Source organism: Ursus americanus, chromosome 5, assembly GCF_024610735.1.
Source record: "Ursus americanus isolate L20-20 chromosome 5, mUrsAme1.1.p, whole genome shotgun sequence".
Taxonomy (NCBI): Eukaryota; Metazoa; Chordata; class Mammalia; order Carnivora; family Ursidae; genus Ursus; species Ursus americanus.
In genome coordinates this window covers 63,594,690-63,615,429 of record NC_142131.1, presented here as the reverse complement: position 1 = coordinate 63,615,429, position 20,740 = coordinate 63,594,690, and the positions used below count along the sequence as shown (strand labels likewise).

Genomic DNA, 20,740 nt, shown 5'->3' with positions numbered 1-20,740 from the left:
TGGGACTGCATCACAGATAGATAATGGTCTTAAATGGTTTAGGCAAGGTGGTCAAGGAGCCGACAGAGAGTTCACTCTTCAACTGGGTCCCAGACTAGTGTAGGGGAGGAAAAACTATTCCTCTACCTTCTTGAGTTTTATAATTGGAGACTGTAAATTAAACTGAAACAAGACAATTAACAGGAGAAAAGCATACAAATATATTTGACGCTTGTATTTTTACATGACACGGGCCTTCGTAGGAAAGATATGAAGACCTCAAAGATGTGGCTCGTCCTGAGAGCTTACACACCATTTTAACAAGGGTGATGCACTGGAAACAACAAAGGGTTTGGGCTTTTAGAAGCAGTTAGTTGTGGAAAGGTAAATGTATAGGGAAAATTAATGAAGGATTAGGGTCATTTAGTAAGGTTTGTTTGTACAAAAGCCGCTCAGCATCAACTCCACATTTCTAGTGATAAGGATGGTACAAGGAGGGTACCTTTCTCATGGGAAATTTTTGCTCCACTCTGAGGGAGAAAGGGGGAGGGGACAAAGCCCTTCCTGCATCTGCTGTTTCTCAACTTCCTTCAGCTCCAAATACCCAACATGCCAAATCAGCATATTTTGGGTAGCATGTTCTGATCTCCTTCCCTAGCTACCAGTGAAAACCTGGAAAGTTCTATTCTTCAGTCTGTATCTTTCAAGAGTGTTTTTCAAAGAAGGATTCTGGGACCTTTGGCATCAAAATTACTTTGGATGAGAGACACAAATGCAGAATCCTGGGCCTACCACAGCCCAGTTAAATTAGAATCTGGGGTGAGACTAGAATCCACTGTTTAACAAGTCTCCAAGCAATTCTCAGATTTTGTGTTTTTCCATGCATGGGGCTGCTTTACTGTACAGAGAGGATTGGCGAGAACCGTGTGTAGCCTCCTTTTGAGAGGGTGTGTGTTCCAGAGCTCACTACACTCCTCACAGGCCCCCTCCACTCAGGCACAACTATCACACTGGCCCATAGAGGAATTTATATTTTCAACCCATGGTTGAGAGCCTTCTGGGTTTTGTGATGAGGGAAGACCGGCAGCCTCTGGTACATCTAAGAGAGGTTTCTAAAAACCTCTTCTGCCTAGTTTACTTCAGAAAAAAACAAAACAAAACAAAAGCCCAAGTTAGAAACATAGGGACTCTAATATGGCAGAGAACTACATTTATCCTCTTGGGACTTGGGGAAAACTTATGGCCCTTCTCTCTATACCGAACTGCTGTCTAAGAAAGCTGTCTAAGAACTGATTCCCAGAGCTTTATCCTTGTTTCATGGCTGGAACAAGGAGATCAATACAAACTATCTTTATGTCACCTCTTCAACAACTGCTCAGAAGTCATGAGGGAATTTAAGAGGCAAACTTAGGACCGTTTCCCAAGACCATGTTCATTCTGACCCTTAGGAAACAGAGGTCAGGGGAAAATGTCATCGGAGTAAGAGAAAGGCAAGACTGCTTGAAAGTTAATGATAGTCCACTTTAAATCAATGACAAATGAAACTGTTACATACATCCAAATAACCAGAATATATTTAGATAAACATTCTTACATAAGATTCTTATCGCTACCAAAAATATGGTACATAACTATTTCATTAATAACATTAACCAAATTTTTAGATAAAAATAACTCATTGTCACAACAAAATACTATTTTTTCATATTAACTCTTTCTAAATAAATATATACATACATAGTTTTATAATTAAAGTACTATATTATATATTCTGCTATTTTAATAAGATCTTTTACACTTCACTACTATAGGGATCCCAAATATGGTGAATAAATTATATATACAAGATAATAATTGTTGAGGGATATAAATCTTTCTTTTAACAATAACTAAAAATCTAGCAACAGCAGGAAGCTATAAAACAGTATTTTCCATTCTTGAAGCTGGGTCCTGACATTGACAACATACTTGTTAAAAAAACAACAACAACAACTTCCTGCCCTCATTCAAATAGTTTACTAAATACTCTTCAAATGACTTTCATAAGTGTTGCTTACTTGACCATTACGCCATTTCCAAATGCCTCCTATCTCTGTGCGTTTGTGGACCATATATCATGCTTGGCAATGAAAGTATTGTTGGACTGGTCGTCAACAGAGTATTCAACACCCTGCATGACTATAAAGAGAGAAGTAAATACCCACAAAGATTGCTGCCTGCCACGGTTGTAGACAATTTTCTGGGTTTGTGTGGCATTGTGGAGGGAATTCTAAATGATGACACCAGTTATTCCGGGCAGGCAGAGCCTATGAAGTACCCTAGTGCCTCAGTGATTATTTTAAGTGTGTGAGTTGAAGTTGTTACTTACCTGAAGTTGTTCTGGAGCACATGACTAACTTGACTAACTCTATTCAACTTTATTGGCTCATCAGTCAAGACACATGTGGTTGCAAGTGCCAGGAACCCAAATTAAACTTGTTTAAACAAAAAAGAGCAAGTGTAGACTTTGCTAATAAAAATTTCAAGTGTGGCTAGATCCAGATGCTTGGATAACGTCAATGGGATCCAGGACTCTGTCTCTGTCTTCCAATCCTGCTTTCCTCTGCAGTGGACTTGCTCCCTTCCCCACTTGCTGGACTGAGGTGGACACCAGCAGCTCCACACTTGCAATGTATATACTTAGCAACCCCACTCAGACAAGAACTCCTTTTTTAGAGCAGTCTCACCTAAGTCCTGCAATTCACTGTCTTGGCAGAATTTTTTAAATAAATCATTAAAATTGGATAATGTAAAGTTTTAGATGGGTATGCTCAGTCTATGTGGGCACCAGTGGAGCTTTCAGCAAGATCAGCTGCACCCAAGTTCTACAGCCTGGGAGCAGAAAAGGGGAAATTACCCAAAGTTAAACTGGTTTTACTAATAATAGTAGCACTAACAGGAACAAACAAAAAATAGCTGTACACTGCAAATAGACATGATAAAAACTTGGTCTCAAGTACTATCTTATGGGACCATATTTAAACCAATAGTTTTCAAAAGAAATTAAATCCAGGGAAATGGAAACTTCTACTGAAAGCTGTTTTGTTCTAAGATGGCAACCAGTTATTAACATTAAATTTAAATGAGTGAATTTCATCATGACAAAAAGTGGCTGTGATAGATAACGACTCGCTCCCCGCCCAACACCTGCCCATGATATTCTAATCCTAAACCCTGGAATCTGTGTCTGTTACTTTACATGGCAAAAGGGACTTTGCAGGTGCAGTCAGTATTAAGGACCTTGAGATGTGGATATTATCCCGGATGATCCAGGTGGGCCCTGAGGACACGACTCCTTAAATACATGGTACCTTGCCTGCCTGTCATCAGAGGGAAATGTGATTATGAAGAAGGGTCAGAGATGTAACATTAATGCCACTGAAGACAGAGAACGGGAATCAGGAGCCAAGGAACGTGGACAATTTCTGGAAAATGGAAAATGTGAGAAACGGATTCTCTTCTATAGCTTCCAAGAAGGAACACAGCTTGGCCGTCAATGTGATTTTAGCCCAATGGGACCTATGTTAGTCTTCTGATCTCCAGAACTATAAGTAAATTTGTGTTGTTTCAGCTGCTGTTTGCAGCATTTTGTTGGGCAGCAACAGAAAACTCACACAATTATTTTGGCACTCAGGACATGGTCAGTTCACACTACTTGGAATAGCTCAGACTGAAGAACCCCATTTTGGCAGAGACATTTCTTGCTCACCGAAAATGCATGTGTAACCCACCTTTCCCAGGCTCTGTGCAGTCGGGTAGGGTCATAGGATTTTGAATTTAAGTAACATAGATCACATCTCAGGCTGAGACAGTGAAATGCCCCTGCTCTTCCCCTGCCCAGCTCTTTAGTTCTCTGCCTGGGCAAACTGGAAGGCTCTTGAAAAAATGGTGGTGCCCCAAGACACAAACATCCTGCCCGGATCCCTGAGATCTGCTGAAATGGAGCTGCCTTGAGAACTACTTGCAACAGATTGTGCATGAGTGAAAAATAAAGTTCTGTATTTTAAGCTACTGATATTTCCAGATTTATTTGTTCCTATACACTAATCAAGACTACCCTGACTGGATACTTACTCAGAATAAGGCTATCTCAGGAGACGAAGGATGCAACCTACGTAGCTTAACATGGAAACTACTTTACAATTCCCTCTCTTATTAACCTATTAAGTTGTATCATTTATGCTTCAATTTCTCTGTACATACAATTGGGAGGTAGGTAATTTTATACAGCACTTGGGAAAATACTCAATATTCTATAAATGACTATTCTTTCCATTTGTGTTGTTTTCATCATACAATAATGAATTTTAATTTAGAAAATAGAAAGGAATTTTGTATTTTGTTAAGAAGCAATAGTCTTGTTTTTCTGTCATTGGCTGGTAATGATAATGGAGATTCTACACTTTCAATGTTAAGTTTATATGATGAAGATTTATATTTGTGTGGTGAAAATTGCTGTTTTCTATCAATATTTTACATTTAAGACATCTGCCAAAATATTAATGAATTTTAGCAAAACTGCACGCTTATGGCCATGAAAAAGTATAACTGACGAGGAAAAGTAAACTCACAGTCTGAAATGCTTTCCTAAGACAACCGGAATGCAAAAAAGTAAACCCAAAGTACAGTCCATTTTAAATAGAGTAATGGCTTAATATTTTCCGTTTAATCATCCAGGATGATAATAACAGCTCAAGGAGAGCCAAAGATGACCCAATTCCTCTCCTTCATTTGATGGAAGACAAAACTGAGGACTATTAGTTTATGTCAGTAACCAGTAGGGACAGAGATCATACCTGAGGGCAAATCTAAGCCAACTCAGAAAGTTGCTATGTTGTTAAGGCTAAGCTAGATTTATATGATCAAAATTCACATCTTTTTAATTGTGGTAAAATATATGCAATATAAAATTCACCATTTCAAACATTTTCATGTGTATAATTTGGTGGCATTACATACATTCGCATTATAGTGTAACCGGCATTACCACCACCCATATCCAGAAATTTTCCCTCATCCCAAACTGAAACTCTGTGCCCACTAACTGCTCCCTCCCCTCCCCTGGGCCCTCAGTAACCAAATTCTATTTTCTGTGTCTATAAATGTGACACTTTTAGGTCCCTCCTATAAACGGACTCAATCACTATTTGTCCTTTTGTGACTGGCCTCTTTCTCTAAGCACAATGTCTTCAAGGTTCATCCACGTTGAAGCATGTGTCAGTATTTCCTTCCTCTTTAAGTCTCAGTAATCATCCATCACACATATGTACCTCTTCTGTTCAGCCATTCATCTGTCCACGGACATTACGCTTGTTTCCACATTTTGGCTATCGTTGAGTAATGCTGCTGTGACCATTGGTGTACAAATGTCTGTTGAGTTTTTCCTTTAATTTTTTTTGGGGGGGCTATACATCTAAACGTGCGATTTCTGGATCATATGGTAATTTTATTTCTCATTTGTTGAGGAATTGCCATACCATTTTCCGCACATGCTGTGCCATCTCACATCCCCACCAACAGCGTGCAAGAGTTCAATTTCCCCATATCCTTGCCAACATTTGGTATTTTCTGGGATTTTGGGGGGTGGTTTTCTTTTGTTTCATAGCAGCCATCCTAATGGGTATGAAATCTTATCTCATTGTGGTTCTGAAAAAAAATCGCATCTTTTTACAACTGAGAAATCCTTCCAAAGGCTTTGTGTGTGTCACTTGTTTTTTGAATTTGAGAATGCCTGCTGCTTACAAGAGGAATCATACCAATGAACAATGTCGAACTAATCCACAAGTTAGCATTTTAATCCTTTTAAAGCAACACAAGTAAATAATTCATTTATAAAGGGGCAAAATTTTTTTCAAATTTTCTCTTTTAGAACAAATTGAAGTGTCTCATCTATCTTAAAGCCTTAGATTTAGATTACAAATTTGTCTCAACTAATTTACACTGAAAACTTTTTTTGCACATTATAATTTTTTAGCTAGTGTAATTCAGTGTTAGTATCACAGAATTTTTAGATATTTTACCACAATTAAAATTTTAGATTTCACAGAATCTTTCAATTACTTTCTTTCTTGAAAGAATTAGATACTTAGACGGTAGTCCAACAACTATTTCAAATTTCCACTTCCAACTGGCTCTATCTTAATCAGCTATTTCAAATAATTAAATATTTAACCTCAATTTTACTTCAAGAGGTTTTGAGTTTCCATTAAGTATACTCCCAGTGGCTAAAACCTGTAGGCACAACATGAAAAAAAAAAAAAAAAAGTCACCAAAAATCTTTGGTATTGTAGTGACTCTTCTTTAAATGGCAACCAAGGAAACCTATAATAATCCTTATCCCCTTTGTAATCAACTGAGTCAATATGAAATGACCAGCGAGATGCTTGATTCAGCAGCCTACAGCATTCTGCCCTTCTAGACACAATAGCAACAGTGTATAAACTCTGCAGATATGGCAGCCAGCTTATAATAAATAGGAAGTATATTTGTGAAGGAATGTAGGTGCTTATTGTCTACTCAGGGTTGGTGCTTTCTAAGAATATGATCACAATTCAGAGTGGCTTAATGCTATCATTCTGTTCTTCTGAAGAATCATGCTATCTGATGCCTCATCTGACACACACTGATTATACACATCTCATTGCTTGTTCATCTCTAGGACAGCAAACTTAATGGTTCTTTCTCAGGGCAGATTTTTTTTTTTTTTTTTAAGAAGGAAATATTTAAAACATAGTAATACTCTAAGCTCGGTCATTTTCCCTGGTAATGTAATTTGGAAGCTCTTTGACTTGGGCCAGATCAGGTTTTCCCTTAGGAACTTAAAGGTCCAAGGGTTTCTACCAGGAACTAAATGAAATAAAGTTTATATGAAGATGTTTTTCTAAATCTGAATTTTTACAGAAGTGTAAAGGAATATTACTCATAGACTAACATTATCATTCATTCTTGTCTCATCTTTCACTTTCCCAAAACAGAATGAAAACTTCAAATAAATTAGATCAGAAGTAAATTTTAACAACACTTCTCCCTGATAAAATCTAAGTACATTAGTGCTATCATATCACTTGCTCAAGGAAAACTTAAAACTGTTATACTGGTTTCTGATTTGAATTTGTGTAGAAGTAGAAAAGTGTTTTGAAATATCCCGATATAATTTCTAGTCTTAGTAACTTATTTTTATTTTTATTTCTCCTCAAATTTCCTTTTGCCATTAAGTGTAGACCTTGAAACTAAGACTTACTCCTCAGAATAGGGCAGAATACCAACTGTATAGTACAAAGAATAATTGTTTAACTCTGGCATTCAAACTGAGATTTTTAAAGCTCCATAGGAAGAAAATAGTTTTGAAAATCAGGCTAGGAAGAGGAAGAGTCATTTTCTCAGACTCTCAAGATCATATTCTTTCTAGGCTGAATCACATGAAACTTCTAATATTCAATCATTTTTTACCAATAAGAACAGGAACCTATTATTATTCATCCTTTAACGTATTTTTAGAACATGAGCTTGGAGAGCTGGCTCAAGACTGTACCATAGAAAAGGAAAGGAGATTAGGTGATGTGACATAAAGAAAATTCTTACTTTACTGTCCCTGGGAGGAAGAGCCAAAGAGAGGAGAAAGAAAAGTCTGTGAAGACAGACACAAGGTCAAATCTCTAGGAGAAAGCAGTAGGCAATAGTATAAACACCCTGTTAGACTGGGGCAAGTTCACTGCTTTACCACATAGCCTGAGCAGTCTGCCCTCCAAGATACCCCATGCTAAATGGCCAGATGTAGGAGCATTTCTGATCCCCTATGTCTTAGATAATAGTCAAGGAAATGCAGGCGTTCTCTTGCACACCATCTGGGGTGAGGAGTCAGGGGCAAAAGAGCTGAGACTCAAAGAGGGCTAGGGTTGGGGCGGCAAGAAGACAGCTTTGACATTTAGAGAAGAAACCAGGGAATAGTTCCAGTCCAATGTTCAGTTCCACTGCAACATCTGAAAAGCAGGTGAAACCAGCTATATCTCAGCAGACACCAATCAGCAAAGGACACAAGAGAGCAGTGGGACAACAGTGACCACAGCAGGACTATACAAGTATCAGGCACCTTTGTGTCAACCCATAGCAGTATGGTAGTCACTATGGCAAAGTATGGAAGAAGGAGGTAAGAAGACCCTAGAACTGACCTCAATCCTTTAGGGACAGAGAGATGACTGTTTTCAACTGCAAGACATAGTAACCCTGAGTGGGCAAGATTGGGTTCACTATTTTTCCCTGGCTGCCAAGTGAGAATAGGAGATCAATAAACATAAGATATCAATTAAATTTTGAGGCACACCACACTAGACATGGATAAATATGTTCCTCAAGATGGGTTGCATTTAGGAAACACTTTTTTCTGTTTTTAACCTGTTTGCAACTTTCTAATTTGCTGCCTTCTTTGTGGTCTTCTATGCCCTTCGTAGCAAATGGTCCCAATCTCAACAGCTATGCATGCTGCAAAGTTAGACAATTTGTCCATCTCTGTATGGCAGGTTAATGAAAGAACTAGAAGCAACACCGGCATTTCCTGATACTAGAAAGTCCAAGCGTGTTTTCTATTAAAGAGAGGGTTTTGTTGTCTTATTTTGTTTCTTTTTTAAGTTTTAGTTATAAAGTACAAAGACGACAATACACTGAAGTTTTACTGAGCTAATGATAAATGGCTTCTTTAATTTTTTTATTTTTCTGGTCAAGATAGACTAATAAAGAAGTTCAAGACTTGATAAAATGGCTTATACATATTATTTCACTTCTCAGAGAAGACCAGAATCTCAACTCATCTTTTAAGATGTTTTTTTATTAGCTCTCCTATGAAAAAGCATCAGTAGAAGGACCAAATTTCAGTATTTTCAAAATGTGCTCATTTCAATTTGGCACAGCTTCCTTACTTCCGCTATGCCTGCCAAGACAAACACCTGTGTGAAACAGACATGTCAAACAGATCAAACGGAGGCACGGACTGACTCTAAGAAGATGGAGATGATCAGAATGTTTTACAAACAAAAGTTGACCTTCCTGAGTCTCCAGAGCCTCCAGGTGATTTCAGGTCTGCAACTTCTCCCTGAAGCTAGAGGCCAGACCCTTCCTGTCTTGTTTGTACATCTGCAAAATGACATATGCCTGTGTGGCTTTCAAGGTGACGTATTGTAAAATTCTGGTATTTAATTACCTTTAAATTGGATCACTATGGAGTGGGTCTCTAGAAGCCTTGGTGACCTCACGTAATAGAAAATTCAAAAGCTCAACGGACAAGAACAGGTAGCACTTGATATTGGCTTCCTAAGTAATTACAAAGAAGTCACGTTCAAATTACCAATGCTGTACCTTTCTCAGAGTTGTTGGTTCATGTATCCATCTTCATTAGCAAGTGAGTGGTACAGGATGATACAATATAAAAGGAAACTTCCGGCTGAGCTTCTAAATGGTTGGGTGTGTAATAGGGAAATCCAGACAACAATAAGCTTCCAGCGTTGAACTAGTAATTGTTCAGAACTGAATAAATATACAGGAGTTTAAATAGTTGTATGTAGCACAGTTGCCCTGACCATTCCCATTGCTTTCCCATTGCAGCAAACATGGGGACTTCTGTTCCCAGGCAGGAGCCATAAGCAAGGTAGCATCCAGTAGTAAACAGTGGACACTGACTATCCAGATCATAGTATTTCACATGACCCCATACACAGGCTAACAGCAGTGTTCTGCCAAACTATAACCCATGGGGAATAGGCCTTTGAGGTTGTTTAAAAGTGGCAGGCTGTGAGAGAGAAGCCTATTTCCTTTCTTGGAGCCTAATTTAGCTGGAAAATGAAGATAGAATATGAGTTTCCTGCAGCTTCATGCATTGTGTAATTTCAGCGGACGTAAACAAACTTGTTCTGAATGACTTAGAGTAGCCCACTGAGATAGTTACTTTTATGTAAAATGTGACCTTCAAGCTATATATAGCACATCACCCAACAAGAACACAAAATAGCTCCCCACAAAGCCCCTTTACAACCAGTCGCATCATCAAATCCTAGAACGGAGACGGCCTTCTTAAATTTCACAGGGCGCACAGTGAGTCCTAAAATACTGCGAGGACATCAGCCCACATTTGTGGAACATGACGGTGGGCCACGTAGTGTTCGAGCCCTGGAGCTAAGCCGCCAGGTGACACCCTGTCTTTATCCGCAAGGAGTTTACATGCCAGAGGATGAACACAGATGTGGATACGCAAATATTAATAATCATCCCCCGTGTTCTGATGCCTGAAGAAAAACTGGACGATAAACCTGCTGCCGTTATTTAAACCTGGGAAGTCCTCATGATTCCAGAGATATTGCCATTTATTTGCCATCAAAATGGACATATCCTACACCCTCTCCCATAAAGTGATCGCGGGGAGCTAAATGAGCACACGTACCCAGTATTCCTCTCAGCACAAGTTGGTATGCTCTATAATCTATATGTATTGATAGACAGATGTTCATAGGAGACTTTTTTCTTCCAGGCCCACAGAGGGGAAGACCACATAGAGTAAAAGTGAGATAGAGGGAAAGAACTGATACCACAATTCCCTATTTTTGCCTCATTTTAAGCCTTTTACCCATTTATTTTAAGCTTTATACCCACTCATCCCCCAGCCCCCACCACCTCCTGCCAAAAAAAGGTTTTGTCAGGAAACAAGGAAACATCAAACAAGGAAATGCTACTAACGTTTGGTGGCGTCTTCCATCTGCTCTTCCAGTAAAGTAGACGTGTATCTTCATGGACAGCGTGTTAACAACAGCTCGTAGAGCCGTTTTTCTATTACCGTCAATGAGAACAAGTTCCTGGGGTAAAGGGGGAAAAAAGTCATACTTTACACTTTCTTTTTAAGTATATTTAAAGGTTACACGAGAGAGACTGTGGAATTTGAAGTATTCCAGGTAGCCAAGGGCTTCTGCATTTGCAGAAAGCACAGAAGAAAACTGGTTCCTTGATAATCGGTCTAGCCTCTTATCTTGACTGGATTCCTCTGGGTGATAAGAAGGTGTTCAATGGAGTTATAATATCTGGGACACCAGGGATTGTTCCGGAAGAGGGACTCTTCACTCTCCGTTTAGATTTTTATAAGCGACTGACGTTTCTGCTACAGTTCTCTTCCATTCAGTTTTCAATGAGCTTCCAGTAAGACTTCTTAAGGTTTGCCATGAGTTATGTTATCACTGGGTTTACATCTATCCAACTCCTGACTGCTTTTCCTGTCACCTTGTTACTTAGGACAAGGCAGTCTTTGAAATTTAAAAGTAAATTAAAATTGACTAGAGCTATGTTCTGCATGTAGCCCTGATCAACACCGTGTCCTAGCACCAAAAGTTACACTGTCCACTTTCACACTCGATTAATACCTACCCATGGTGCTCAGCAGTGGCAGAAATGTTGTGTTTTATGTCCGAGCTTTCCAGAGGTAGCATGACAAGATCAGTGATTCTGGAGTCAAAGAGATCTAAATTCGAATTCCAGCTGAGTAATTTTCTGCTGTGATATGGGGCAAGTCTCTAAAAGCACAATGAGGGTGCCTATTTAACAGACCAAGAAAATGAAGCCCAAGGAAGTACTTTACTCCAGGATACATAAAGAGTAAATAGCCCAGGGAGAATTCAAATGCAGACCTCACTTTACCATACTTCCTTCAAAACTGGGTCTTCACCTCACTGAGGCTTGACCGCGCCACTTGTTTGGATGAATATCTATAATAAGCCTACGTTTACCTCTTTACTGTTGGCCACCTTGGTAACTACGTACATCTTGAGGCCTCCCTGACCACAAAAGAAAAAGAAAACATCCTGAGCCCACTGGGAAAAAGATTTTCAGCTTCACATCTACCTACACTGCTGCTTTCTCGAAGTAATGCGAGTGAGATCAGATTTTGAAACCCAGCTGTAGTCACTATAGTTAATCTGATGTGGAGATAGTCTATTTTGGAGAGTTGTAAAACATATGACTTGAGATCCCCTGGAGACACAGAGGAAGGAGCTGTAGAAGAATTTTCTCCTAGACATCTCTGAAGATCTTAGGAGTCATTAATGAGAATAGGCCTTTCAAATTGAGATCTACTGTCAACTTCCTGAGATAAAACCAGATGAATTGCCTGAAGACTAGAAAATTCTTCCAACCAATAGCTCAAACATAATAGGACATTTGCTGGAGGGCAAAATGGAGTTCATATGCTTATTAAGACCTATCCTTCTTGAATTCTTCACTTATCCCAGCTTAAGGAAGGTGGAGAAAGCCCTCGAGAACATGGCTGAGGGAATACATACCTACCACCAACAATTTGAGGGTTTTTTAATTGAAGTACAGTTGATATAACATGTTATATTAGTTTCAGGTGTACAATAGAGTGATTGGACAACCGTTTGAATCTGTTTGACCTGTACTTTATGATGCGTTTATACGAATACGGACAGAGATTGGAGAAGGTGGGTAAGAGAACAAGTGGAGGGGGTAGAATTATTATCATTTAATATATGTTCCCCAACCAAAATAACTGCCCCCTTGGAAATTACAGCAGGAAGAACAAGCAGGAGGGAAGACTGACCTAGTGATAATGAATGTCAAGGAGGAAACAAGTTTCACATTTTTTGGATCTAGAGAGCTGATTGGTTCAGGATGTTTATAATTGGAGAAACTTCACATCCTTGCTTAATAAATCTTGCCTTGCAGAGCCACAGATGGAAATTTCTTCTATACTGTCTATCCTAATATAGCTCTACAATCTCTTATCTGAATCTTGGAGGTCAAATATGCTTCAGGATGCAGAATTTTTCAAATTTGAAAGGTAATCCCTATAGGGACAATATTCCATAATCAAATATATTCATACAGTATTTACACTGAATGGGTTATATAAATAGCTCCCCATCAGCTCAAATCAGATTTTGCTGCCAAATGAATTCAGATCAGGTCAGGTCAGATTTTGCCACCAGATGAGCTATGAAAAACTCTTTTTCCAGAGCTTTTAGGATTTCGGAAATAGAGCTATGGGATTGTGAACCTATACAAATGGAAACTTCTATTTGAGCATTCTACTAGACAGAAACATCAGCTAATTTATAGGAATATGGAAAACTTTGATTCAGGGAATATGCTTAGAAAATGTAGGTAGACAATAGTAATAATACAGTTAACATTTCTTTAACAATTATTGTGTGCCAGGCACTATCCTAAGAGCTTAACATGAATTAACCTCCTAAGTCTTTTACAGTTCTATGAGGTGCTGTACTGATGTATTGATAGGCCTGTTTACAGATGAAAAAAATGAAGCACGGTTTTAGTAATTCTTCCATGCTCACACAGCAAGTTGATTGGAAGCGCCCTAGTTTGAACACAGATTGCTCCTATCCATGAATCCTAATACTCCAGTGTTATGTTCCCCAGAAAGAAAAAAGTTCTTATATATCATCCTGCTAACCTTCCTCCTGACTATAGGAAACTAAGGTGTATATACAGCACACGTGCAGTTACTTTAATCCTTCTCAGGATGCTTGTTTTCGTCATGGAATGTTTTTGGTGTTGGAGAACATTTGCAGTTCTCTGTCTTCAACTGAGACAATTAACAGAATGTTGACACAAACAAGCTTATTATGACTAATAGAGGAAGAACTGAGCATTTTATATTTTCCCTTTCGGGGTAGATTGGTTTTTAGTCGCTGTTTTATCCTAAGGTCTAACTAAGAGGTTTGGGTATAATAGGTCCTTTGCAGGGTGAATGAATGCATCCACACTTCCAAAACAAGTAAGTCCCATTCGGAAATGCTCATTTATATTATTCCATTTTCTCTTAATTGATGTTAATCCATTAGAATTTTGTACAAAATCAAACTTTTACATTAATTTGGTTTTGTATAAAAGTATAGTCTTGATGGAAGGGTGGTTAACAACTTTGCATTTGGTTGACTATTATTTTACTGGTCTCTACCAACTCCTAGCCATGCTTATATGTATGTACATATGTAATGTACATATGACATATATAATGTACATACGCACATGGAATGTGTGACACATCCAGGTAGGATCAGGACTTATTCAACCAGCACTTGGAAAATGATGCTGCTTATCCAGTTTTACCACTCCAGATACTTGATTGCTACAGTCACATGCTTCCTCCTGGTTCCCATGACTATCTCTAATACTATCTAAAGGGTTCTTTGACTCAGAATGTTGTAAAGATGAAAGACTGGGAAGGCCTCAAGCCATACTATAGAACACACTACACACAGTTTTCTAAAGTTACCTTGAGCAAAGTAGGTAGTTCTTATATTAATTTCCAATCTTACTCATTAAGGAATTTGTGGATAAGGAAACAACTCCTTCCTGGCTCTGTCCATATTTTGCATCAGTACCATTGATCTGCAAGATCCACTGTTCTTTCCTATCCCTTGCACTGTCCCAGTTTCACACTGTATATGGTAGAGTCACTCTCTTGTATCAGAGCTTCTGTACACAAAGCATAGAATTCTTAGTCTCTCTATCCACAGTTGTACAGAGTTCTCCCTCAAGACACAAACTCATTGTCACTGGGGTTTTATAGCAGATTCTACTTTGCTACTACCTAAGTCGGCTGAAACTTTAAAGAATCACTATTTTCCAAAGCATCCTCTGCAAAGTTTGCCCAATGACTGCTCAGTCCTAAAGCTTCTCCCCCTACTATGGTGCCTTGCTAGATGTCATTCTCCTTCTCTCCTTCTTTCTGCCTCTTTCTCTATCTCTGTCTCTCTCTGTCCCTCTGTACTTCTATCTATCTGGTATTACAGGGGCAGGATCAGCTATTTCAACAGAGTACAACTTTTAAGGGGGTTAAGTCCAGATAAAGGATTCCCCATTGGGTAGTAGCCTCTTACCCTCTATTACTTCCTGTGTCACATTATCTACTTCTTCTCTGAGTATTTTGGGACCATAAGGACAATTGTTTACACATGTACACACCTGCACCCCTATGTCACCCTTGCAGAGAGATGTTAATCTGAGGATTTAAGTTGTTCTATTGGCTTTTCAAACATTTATTATAGTAGTTATTACTATAGGACCAATTTTAAAAGTGTTTTCTACAGTTTTAATTGAAATTCTTACTTGGCAGCATTCTTATTTTCCACACTTGAGAGATTCATGCTTTTATGCAAATATGTAACTTTGTGGCTTATCATCAATTAGGTTCGTAATTTCCAGGAAGCTGAAAAAGCTGAAGAAGTATTATTTCTGCCCAACTTTGGTCCTTTTGGCTGTTTTTCTATAGGTAAAGACTGACGAGTAGTTTTGGGGGTCATCGTGACATTACAGGAATACTAAATAAGCTATTTACTCCTACCCTTCCATCTATTAAAGAAGACAAGATCATAATCACCATCATTGCTTCCAATTTAACTCAGCGAGAATCTGGCACTTAACACGTACCCACTACAAGGCAATAACTATCTGGGCTGTTCTACCAAGCATAAGGAGCTTAAATGCCAACAGGTAAACCAACAATGCAACACACTGTGTTAATGAAAAATAGTTTAGAATGTATGCCTGGAAGTTCAATGTCTTTAATACAATCGTTGGACTCTGCAGTCAAAAAAAAAAAAAAGATTAACATCTCTGTTTTATAAATGAAGAGGCCCCTACACAGAGGGGCTGATTTGTCCACAAGTTTAAGTAATTATTGCCATGGCACTCCATGCAAGTGTAGGCTCTGAACCCTCCCATTGCATCTTTTGGGAGCTACTCTCTCTCCCTATACTGAATTACATAATTCACTCACTGGCTCTTAGACACTATTAATTTGTCCAAGAGTGTATTTTAGAATGTATAAAATATATATATAAATAAATATATATATATATATATATATATATGTGTGTGTGTGTGTGTGTGTGTGTGTGTGTGTATATAGTTGTTTTTTTTTTTACTTTGTGGTGTGTATAGTTATCATTTTAGAAATGTTGACATTTCTGGCATTAAACATCACTGCACACTAAAAAGTACATGCTACTAAAAACATTTCTTCTTATTTATTTAGATTTAAAAACTCTCTTCAAATGATAAACAAATATCAAAGACAAATTCAAACCCAAACTAATTGAATTCTGTGTGTGTTCTTTAGCCAAGAAATAATTAATTCAATTTCCTCAATATCAAAATGTCACAATGAATAACTTCGTCTTTTTCAAAACCAACAATTGCATCCAAAACGACCAGCTTCTTATTCTGCTAGAATTTGGATGCTGATGTGGCTTTTACTAGACGTTTCCTATAAATTTGATGTTTATGATTTGCTTGGTTTCAAGCTATCTTCCAGACAACAATTATTTGATTTATTGAGACTCTTGCTACGGAAATGCCTACTCATAATAATTGAGAGAGGTCTTTATTCATCATTCATTCATTCATTCATTTTGTCTTCCTGATTTTTTTCCACTTCTGTCAGAAAATTAGTGTTATAAGTAGCATTGCTTTAAATATATTATAGTGTTATAAGCTTAAACATCAATTGTATAGCCCATGTACTGGTTCAGAGATGAGCTTATAATCTAATACAAGCCAATGGAACATGAGGGATATTTGTTGAAGATTAAGGGATAGAAAAATCTCCTGTTTTTCTATAGTAAATAAGGTAGAGACCCCAGACAGAAAGGAGAGTCATCACAGGAAGACAGTGGCAGTCATCTGGCTACCAGAATAGTGCTAGGCTTAGGAGGAAGCTCACCTTGTAAAGAGCAGAAAGACCGAACAATCTTCATTTACATCATTGGGACTACTAGTTCGATTCTTGCCTGAAACTAGCCCTTAACTCTGGAGTTAACACATTCTCTTTACTACTTAAACCAGTTAGAGTTGGGCTTTCAGCTTTTTTGCAGCACAAATATTACTGAATGATACACTAGTATTGGCTTCTTTTTTTTTTTTGTAAGCTCTACACCCAATGTGGGGCTTGAACTCATGACTCTGAGATCAGGAGTTGCATGCTCTATCAACTGAGCCAGTCAGGCATCCCTACTGGCATCCTTAATAAAAAATGTTGTTCACTGTAGTAGATGCTATTTATCACCTACATAAAAGATACTATTCTTCACCCTTCTTAACACAATTCCAACTTTATTCATCATTTGGGTAGATATTATGTTTCAGAGACCCTCCCCACCCACCCCAGAACATTAATATTTATTGGTCTCAACCAATCACAGTGATTCTGTTTTCTTGTCAAGGGCTTCTTTAGGATTATGATACATAACTATGGACAAAAATATATAAGGTAAATTCTGCTGAGAGCATCACGGAGGGTTTAATGCTTAAAAAGGGAAGACAAAGGGCACCTGGGTGGCTCAGTCAGTTAAGTGTCTACCTTCGGCTCAGGTTATGATCTCGGGGTCCTGGGATTGAGCCCCATGTCCGGCTCCCTGCTCAGCAGGGAGTCTGCTTCTCCCTCTCCCTCTGCCACTCCCCCTTCTTGTGCTCTCTCTCTCTCTCAAAAACAAGGAAAAAGTCTTTTTAAAAAGGCGGGCACAGAAACGGGTTGCTTTTCTATACACTAACAATATACCTGTAGAAAAAGAAAATAAGGAATTGATTCCATTTACAATAGCATCAAAAACCATAAAATACCTAGGAATAAACCTAACCAAAGTGGTAAAGGATCTGTACTCTAGAAACTATAGAACACTTATGAAAGAAATTGAGGAAGACACAAAAAGATGGAAAAACATTCCATGCTCATGGATTGGAAGAATAAACATTGTTAAAATGTCTATTCTTCCTAGAGCAATATACATTTTCTTTTTTTAATTTTTTATTATGTTATGTTAGTCACCATACAGTGCATTAGTTTTTGATGTAGTGTTCCATGATTCATTGTTTGCATATGACACCCAGTGCTCCATGCAATATGTGCCCTCCTTAATACCCATCATTGGCCTAGCCCAATCCCTCATCCCCCTCCCCTCTGAAACCCTCAGTTTGTTTCCCAGAGTCCGTAGTCTCTCGTGGTTCATTCCCCCTTCTGTTTACCTCCCCCCCCTTCATTCTTCCCTTCCTTGTGGAACATAAGGAATAGTAGGGAGATCGGTAGAAGAAGCAATCTACACTTCCGATGCCATTCCTATTAAAAAACCATTGGCATTTTTCAAGGGGCTGGAACAAACAATCCTAAAATTTGTATGGAACCAGAAAAGACCCCAAATCGCCAAGGGAACGTTGAAAAAGAAAAACAAAGCTGGGGACATCGCATTGTCTGACTTCATGCTATATTACAAAGCTGTGATCACCAAAACAGCATTCTATTGGCACAAAAACAGACACATAGATCAATGAAACAGAAGAGAGACTCCAGATATGGACCCCCAATTCTGTCAATTAATCTTTGACAAATCAGGAAAAAGTATCCAATGGGAAAAAAAAAAAGAGTCTCTTCAAAAAATGGTGTTGGGAAAATTGGACAGCTACATACAGAAGAATGAAACTGGACCATTCTCTTACACCATACACAAAGATAAAGTCAAAATGGATGAAAGCCCTCAATGTGAGACAGGAATCCATCAAAATCCTAGAGGAGAACATAGGCAGTAACCTCTTCGACATTGGCCACAGCAACTTTTTTCAAGACACGTCTCCACAGGCAAGGGAAACAAAAGCAAAAATGAACTTTTGGGACTTCATCAAGAAAAAAAGCTTCTGCACAGCAAAGGAAACAGTCAACAAAACTAAGAGGCAACTCATGGAATGGGAGAAGTTATTTGCAAATTACAATACAGATAAAGGGCTGGTATCCAAGGTCTATAAAGAACTTCTCAAACTCAACACACAAAAAACAGATAATCCAGTCAAAAAGTAGGCAGAAGACATGAACAGATACTTCTCCAAATAAGACATACAAATGGCTAACAGACACATGAAAAAATGTTCAACATCACTAGCCATCAGGGAAATTCAAATTAAAACCACAATGAGATACCACCTTACACCAGTTAGAATGGCAAAAATTAACAAAGCAGGAAACAACAAATATTGGCAAGGATGTGGAGAAAGGGGAACCCTCTTACATTGTTGGTGGGAATGCAAGCTGGTTATAGCCACTTTGGAAAACAGTACGGAGGTTCCTCAAAAAGTTAAAAAATAGAGCTACCCTATGACCCAGGAATTGCACTACTGGGTATTTACCCCAAAGATACAGATGCAGTGAAAAGAAGGGGCACATGCACCCCAATGTTCATAGCAGCAATGTCCACAATAGCCAAACGGTGGAAGGAGCCAAGATGCCCTTCAACAGATGAATGGATAAACAAGTTATGGTACATATATACAATGGAATATTACTCAGCCATCAGAAAGGATGAATACCCACCATTCACACTGACATGGATGGAACTGGAGGGGATTATGCTAAGTGAAGTAAGTCAAGCAGAGAAAGACAGATATCATATGGTTTCACTCATCTGTGGAACATAAGGAATAGCACAGAAGATCATAGGGGAAGGGAGGGGAAACTGAAGGGGGGAGCAGAAATCAGAGAGGGAGATAAACCATGAGAGACTCTGGACTCTGGGAAACAAACTGAGAGTTTCAGAGGGGAGAGGGGTGGAGAGTTAGGGTAGCGGGGTGACGGGTATTAAGGAGGGCCGGTGTTGTGATGAGCAGTGGGTGTTATATGTAACTACTGAATCATCGAACGCTACATCGAAAACTAATGATGCATTATATGGTGGCTAACTGAACATAAAAATAAACTAAAAGTAAATTAAAAAAAAAAAGAGTGGGTGGAGACAAGACTTTCTTTTCTCTTCCTACTCTTAGACAACATTTGAAGAAAACAGCCACCTTGCAAATAGGAGAGAGAAACAAGAGAACCCAACCTGGCTTCCTTGAGTCACAAAATGAGCTGTCCCTGGAATTCCCCAGACTTCACCTTATGTGCAATAATAAACTCCCCATTGTCTTAGGTTGGCGATAGCCATGTGTGAAATCACCCTGACTAACGTACAGATCTTCCTAGACTTATAATGAGATTATGTTCTGATAAACCCATCATAAATTAAAAACATTTTAGATCAGGAATGTGTTTAACATACCTAACCTACAGAACACCCATTGCAGTTTAGCCTAGACAAGTGTAAATGTGCTCAGAATACACTAGCCTACAATTGGGAAACATCATCTAACACAAGGACTACTTTATAATAAAGTGTGGAAAACCTCGTGTAATATATTGAATACTGCGCTGAAAGTAAAAAACAGAATGGCTGTATGGGTAAAGAGTGGTTGCAAGTGGATCAGTTATTTATCCTGAAGATCATGTGGCTGACTGGGAGATGTGACTCACTGCCACTTACCCAACAGCAAGAGAAAGTATCATAGCCTATATCACTAGCCCTGAAAAAGATCAAAATTCAGAATTTGAAGTTTGGTTTCTACTGAATATATATCACTTTCACACCATCATAAAATTGAAAAATCATTACATTGAACCATCATAACTTGAGTATTACCTGTATTCAGACAATATTAATTCTTTGAGGCTAGCTCCAAGTAAAACTAATCTTACTTAATTGATTAAACCTAATCTGAGTCTTCAAAAAAAACAGATACTTTCACAATTTTAAGTACACTTTATCATTTGAAGGTTCCGTTTAAGTGGTTTGAAGTAAAGAGGTAACCAATTAATTCACGATGCAGATGAAATGTAACTAATTTAAATAATAAT

General features: G+C 38.4%; 1 protein-coding gene and 1 long non-coding RNA gene across 2 annotated transcripts in view; one reads left to right on the top strand and one right to left on the bottom strand.

Moving 5' to 3' along the window:
• Positions 1-20,740, bottom strand: part of LOC148110133 (uncharacterized) — a 172,541-nt gene that overhangs the window by 74,817 nt on the left and 76,984 nt on the right. Inside the window, exon 2 of the long non-coding RNA XR_015724585.1 lies at positions 10,738-10,853. This is a non-coding gene — a long non-coding RNA (uncharacterized LOC148110133). The remainder of the gene's footprint in view (positions 1-10,737; positions 10,854-20,740) is intronic.
• Positions 1-20,740, top strand: part of CCDC192 (coiled-coil domain containing 192) — a 193,605-nt gene that overhangs the window by 158,277 nt on the left and 14,588 nt on the right. The window lies entirely within an intron of this gene.